Source organism: Danio rerio, chromosome 25, assembly GCF_052040795.2.
Source record: "Danio rerio strain M-AB ecotype USA chromosome 25, GRCz13ab, whole genome shotgun sequence".
NCBI lineage: Eukaryota > Metazoa > Chordata > Actinopteri > Cypriniformes > Danionidae > Danio > Danio rerio.
The window spans coordinates 10,257,501-10,264,305 of NC_141045.1; positions in this window are offsets into that span (position 1 = coordinate 10,257,501).

Genomic DNA, 6,805 nt, shown 5'->3' on the forward strand with positions numbered 1-6,805 from the left:
GACATTGCATTTGGATTACTTTCCAACGCAACATAAAAAACAACCAACTATGAGCGTCTTATGATTTAACAGCTTGACATTGTGTAAACGTTACCAATATGATGACTATCAGACGTTGGATTTTGGTTGCCATACCTGACGAATAAATGTCAGTATTTGACTTCAATATGTGGCTGGTTTAAGATGTTGGCTTGACATTGGATTTTGGTCACTTTCCAACACAACCTAAAATCAACCAAATAACAACGTCATTACACGTCGTTATTAGATGTCAAGGTAATATTGTTCTTAGACACTGGCGACCTAAATCTACCCCTATATTAATGTCTTTTGATGTTGTGTGTCTGCTGGGTCATGGACAAAAGAAACATATGAGAGGGTCTGATTCACAAATTAATGAATCTTGGGATTCCGTTATTTTATTCAGAAGAAAAGAAAACATACCGTACAACATGTCCAAATGGAGGTTAATTTAAATGAAAGTTAAAAGCTAACTTTCTAAAACACTTCCATTGTGGTTCGATTTACTAAATAAAAGGGAAAAAGAAAGACTCTTATGATCTGATTCGTTGTGGTGAATAAAAAAAAAAAATCAATCAGTGTAGTCTGATATACCAACAAATAACTCTGCTGAATGATTCTTTGTCGTACTCTTTAATACACAACACAATACAACCAGTATAGACCAATTTACAAACACCCGACTATGACCAATTAATTTTTTAGTGAGTCATTGAGTCATTACCGAGTGAAGTGAATCATTCAGTAAAAAAAATCACATTTTCACAATTGCGCAATGTGGAAAATGAATGAAAACATACACAATATTCCCCATCATAACAGTCAATTCAACAAACAGCTTAATTGTCCAAAATGTTCTTTATTTCTTTCTCCTATTATTATTCCATTATTCCCATAAACGAATCATAAACGCAGAGGCCTATAAAAATGGCAATCATGAATCATCTATGAAGTGTTGAAGGTGCGCACCTGAGGCTGTCCTGCCACTGCGGTTGTAGACATGGTTTATTTTTGTATTGCGCTGAGGGCTTTATAGATCTGGAAGTATTAAAGTCTGGCTGAATTTAGACAGGGAAAATAAAAGCAAAGGGAAACTGGCATCCGAGAGAGCTGAATCTCTTTTACAGCGTCTTTATTGCATTGTTTTTATAAGGTGATATAAACATATAGGCCTACATCTGTATACCGTTGCATGTTAATGCATTGTGCGCGTCTCTCTTTCTCTTTCCCCCCATTTTCAGATCAGCATCGATAACACAATAAGAAGGAAGCAAATATGTAAAGCCGTGTGGATGGTAGATTAGTGTTCCTGCCATTATAATTCAGGCAAAACAACAACTTTAGCAGTGCTGTTTGAAATAAAGCCAGCTGGAAGTCATTTCAGATGTATTCTCCAGCTGCAGCTTGCTTTACAATGGAACCGTGTAAAATACTGGTTTGATCTGCTTTCAGGTATGCAGAAATGCTTGTTTGGCTGCTTATCTCCTTAGGTGCATCAAAGGCGCTGAAATATTGGCTGTTCAGAATGGAATACTTGCATAGTGGATAAACTAAATAGTCGTTTTTGTGTATTAAGATCAATAGTACATTTTTAAACCACAGAATGTATGTTAAATGTAATCATATTATGTAACTGGGTATTTAGTGCAGATTTGATCAGATTTGAAGATACATGATATATTTTGCAATAATTTAACATTTTTGTATAAGTGAAGGGATGCTTGACATATTGTTTTTTGAAGATATATATATATTTATACAACAGTTCTGTCTGGTTCTCAAATCTGATTGGCTGAAAGCCGTGCGGTATTCTGCAATATCAGAACTCCTACAGCCTCTTTACCCTTTTTGTATTACTCTGCACACATACAGCCAGCACAAAGCAGACACAACAGATCTAAAGTTTAAAAGATGCTTTTAACTGTTTTAACAGCTGTTTAACTGTCAGCTTATGATTTAAATCCAATGCGGAAGAAATTAGTTCCTCGTACAAAAGGGTTTTTGAGACTCTCCATGTTTGATTTTGTTTTTATATACACAATTATGCTGTCAAACTGTTGTATAAATGCAATATCACACAAATAGCAGTGCGATATGGCTTTATATCGGCACTGGTGGGAGGCGTGATGCCTTAGTGCCCCACCAGTGCCGATATACAGCCATATCGCACTGCTACGAGTGTGATATTGCTCATTTATATATTTATATATATATATATATATATATATATATATATATATATATATATATATATATATATATAATCTGACTCACCGGCCACTTTATTAGGTACACCTGTTCAACTGCTCATTGACAAAAATTTCTAATCAGCCAATCATATGGCAGCAACTCATTGCATTTAGGCATGCATGTAGACATGGTCAATACGATCTGTTGCAGATCAAACCGAGCATCAGAATGAGACAGTATGGGAAAGAAAGGTGATTTAGGTGACTTTGAACGGGGAGTATTTCAGAAACTGTCTACTGACATTTTTACACATGAACATGGATCCATCCTGCCTTGTATCAGTGGTTCAGGCTGGTGGTGGTGTAATGATGTAGGGATATTTACACTTTGGGCCCATTAGTACCAATTGAGCATCTATCAACGCCACAGCCTAGCTGAGTATTGTTGCTGACCATGTCCATCCCTTTATGACCACAATGACCACAGTGTACCCTTCTTCTCATGGCTGCTTCCAGCAGGATAACGTGCCATGTCATAAAGCATGAATCATCTTAGAATGATTTCTTGAACATGACAATGATATGGAACAAAATCAATGCCTAAAGTCTTGAATTAAAAAGCTTGTTGAATATCACAAACTGAAAAAAATAATACACCGTATTAACAAGTTCTTGCATTTTAATGACTTGAATTCCAGGGTTTGTATTTTTAGGTCCTGAAATTTAACATATCTGTTTATTTAAGCTGTGAATATTTCAACGAAAAATATTTCAAACACGTTTTCATACTTAAAAATTCAATAATTCATAATCAATTTTCAGATTTCACTTACAAAATATTCAATACCCTTTAAAAATACGATGTATAATATTCAAAAGGTCATTTTCAGTTCATTTTATTTCAGTTCTAATATTCGCTTCCATAAATTCAGTGGATCAAATTCGACTGATAAAATTCAACTTTACATCCGGGAACTGCAGGAGAAGCAATAGATTGCAGAGTGAAGATCGCCAGCTGCTCTAGCTTTCACCAGCAGGTGGAGATGGAATAATGTAAGATTTTTAACCCAGTAAACAGGTGAGAAAAAGGCTAATAAAGGCAAAAAAGTAGCATTTAATTTTAATATCAATGCCTTGGACATTATAAATAATAAAAAGTATGAGTAAAATGAGTAAATGAGGTTTTAGTCATCTATATTTGCCCTAATGTAACGGAAGCCAGCTGGTGATCGCGTAAAGCTGACTCCTTGGATCCAGGGACAGACGTTGTTCTGCAATCTTATCGGAGCTTGTCTCCCAAGCTGGCTCGTTACCTGCTCGGACCGGTGCGGTTACTTGCACATAAACCGTCTTTTGATGAATATGATGTTAAGGGCTAAGAACAATTACGAACAAAGATTTTCAAAACCAGAGAGATTTTATGAGAATGTCACAAAACAGTTTACTTGGAAATGTTAAACAGAGTTCAGGTATGATTTAAGGTTGGTTATGGATGGGGCGTCTGATTTAAAATAATTTATCATGCGAATGCATTAAAGGAGCGTCTTCAGTTATTATTTAAACGCAGCTATGTCAGGATTGGGATAGGTTATAATTTCATTATTTAAATTATGATTGTTATTATTATTAGGTTATTTAATGACATGTATTTGGGCTATTGCGCTTAAATAAGTCATCCGTGATTCTAAATTAATATTTCTATTTATCCTTTTTAGCTATCACTTTGGTATCGTCTTTCTCTTCTTTTTTTTCGATTTTTTTGGGTTCTGCCACGGTTAAACGTTTGCAAAATGTCTTTAGTTTGTCCAGATTATCGCTTTTCCTCTAAAATAGAGACAAAAGGAAAATGAAAAATGAATGAATTAATGAATGAATGAAATAATTGACGTTTTCATGCATGTGCGGTGCGGCTTGCTCACGACAAATTCGAACGAGTGGCCGCGAGCTCCGGTGGCCGGTCAGAGCCAGCGCCGCATATCAAACTGATTAAGAGATGCTGGATGGCTGCCAATATATGAATTCTTCCAAAGTTTCAGATGATATCTGGGCGTGTGCATAATAATGTAAAATGAAAGTGAAAGTCATGACATTTGGCCAAGCATAAGAATAGCCTACAAGAGTGTTTCGATTATTATATTAATCATGACATATGTCATGCTTGGGCTTATATGAATAACACCTGGCTGTTTACCATGTCCGAAAGTGGAGCTGACGTCGGCGAGAAATTGCTTGTATAATTGTAAAAAGAGTGATGAATATTAATGGATTTCTTATATCTGTCATTTCTGATAATATAATTGATTAGTGTGAGCTTATGAGTTTCCAACACAGCAAAAATGCATCCAGAATCCTAAACCAATAACTTTGTCAAGCAAAAATTATGATTTTATAGGCTACTGATTTTTTTTTTAAACAATAAAAAAGAAACTATTAGCTACCCTAGCAATTGTTTATTTAAATATGATCATCTCAAAATATAAAATAAAAACATAATGGTTTGACTTTGTGAAATCATAAAACAGACTTGCAAAAAAGAGTTAATAGAATAAATGAGCAAATACATTCTCTCCAGTAGATGGCGATTAAAGCTCAGTTATACCCCATGAGGATGAACATTAGCCCCTTTCACACAGTGATACCGGTAAATATCCGGAAAATTTACGGAACGACTTTACCGGTATATTCAAAAAAGCGCTGTTCACACAGGCGAGGACGTTACGGAATTTTTCCGGAAAAGAGCATTCACACATCCATTCCAAAATACCGGTAAATTCTGACATCATTCACCACAAATGAGCTTTAAACGGCTGCGCTTGTATTTGTAAACATTTGACTTAATTACAAACTCTGTGGATGATCAATATTGTAAACAACTTTCGCAGGATCACTTTCGCATTTCGAGATGTTCATAATATGTGCGTGTGCAGGCGCTCACAGGCTGTTTCATGGGCACACGCAAAGCTTGAAGGTAAACAAACAACGGCTTATCATAAGCATCTCATCGATGATCATTTACACAGTTGGCATTAAGAAGAACATATAAACGTTATCTGACTAACTTCTAGCAGCTAAATGTGTCTGGAAAAATATTCAAAGGCTTTTATTCTCACAAACCGCGCGGACGTAAATGCGTCTGACTGTTGTGATTGGCTAAAGCAGAAGTCTTACGTCAGCACGTTCTAGACGTGCACGAGCTTATTCCGGAAATCTTCCTTCTGCGTTCACACAGCGCAGCATTCCGGCAAATTGCCGGTAATGTTACAACTTCTCTTTCCGGAAAATAGCCAGAACGAATTTACCGGTATTTTCAAAAAGGACCTGTTCACACATACAACCTTTCCGGAAAATTGCCGGTAATTTTCCGGAAAGGTCTGTATGTGTGAAAGGGGCTAATGAGCTGCTTTGCAGGAACCCCTCAACCACGCATGTCAAATCACGCATTCTAAACATAATCTTATGAAACTAGCTCAAGTGACAACTATATTAAATTTAAACCAGTTTAAATAAGTTTATATGTTTAATAACTGCAAAAAATATCAAATTGCTAATCATAAAATACAAACGGTCGCTGCAAAGTTATAAATAACGGTTTTCTTATTTAATACTGAAAACAAATTAAAGTCAGTTACAACTGCCTATTATCAAACCACAGGCGACTCATTTTATTACTTATCATTGGCTGCGACATTGCCACTTTTGCGTTCATACCTTTTTTTCGCCTATAGGTTTTTAAATGATGAAAATGTATAACCTATCCCAATCCTGACATAGCTGCGTTTAAACAGCGCAAACATTACTCCTTATAGTTATGCCATATTAGACGGTTCTGTGTGAACAACTGAAGACGCTCCTTTAATGCATTCGCACATTATATTAAATTATTTTAAATCAGATGCCCCATCCATAACCAACCTTAAATCATACCTGAACTCTGTTTAACATTTCCAAGTAAACTGTTTTGTGACATTCTCATAAAATCTCTCTGGTTTTGAAAATCTTTGTTCGTAATTGTTCTTAGCCCTTAACATCATATTCATCAAAAGATGGTTTATGTGCAAGTAACCGCACCGGTCCGAGCAGGTAACGAGCCAGCATGGGAGACAAGCTCCGATAAGATTGCAGAACAACGTCTGTCCCTGGATCCAAGGAGTCAGCTTTACGCGATCACCAGCTGGCTTCCGTCACATAAGGGCAAATATAGATGACTAAAACCTCATTTACTCATTTTACTCATACTTTTTATTATTTATAATGTCCAAGGCATTGATATTAAAATTAAATGCTACTTTTTTGCCTTTATTAGCCTTTTTCTCACCTGTTTACTGGGTTAAAAATCTTACATTATTCCATCTCCACCTGCTGGTGAAAGCTAGAGCAGCTGGCGATCTTCACTCTGCAATCTATTGCTTCTCCTGCAGTTCCCGGATGTAAAGTTGAATTTTATCAGTCGAATTTGATCCACTGAATTTATGGAAGCGAATATTAGAACTGAAATAAAATGAACTGAAAATGACCTTTTGAATATTATACATCGTATTTTTAAAGGGTATTGAATATTTTGTAAGTGAAATCTGAAAATTGAATATGAATTATTG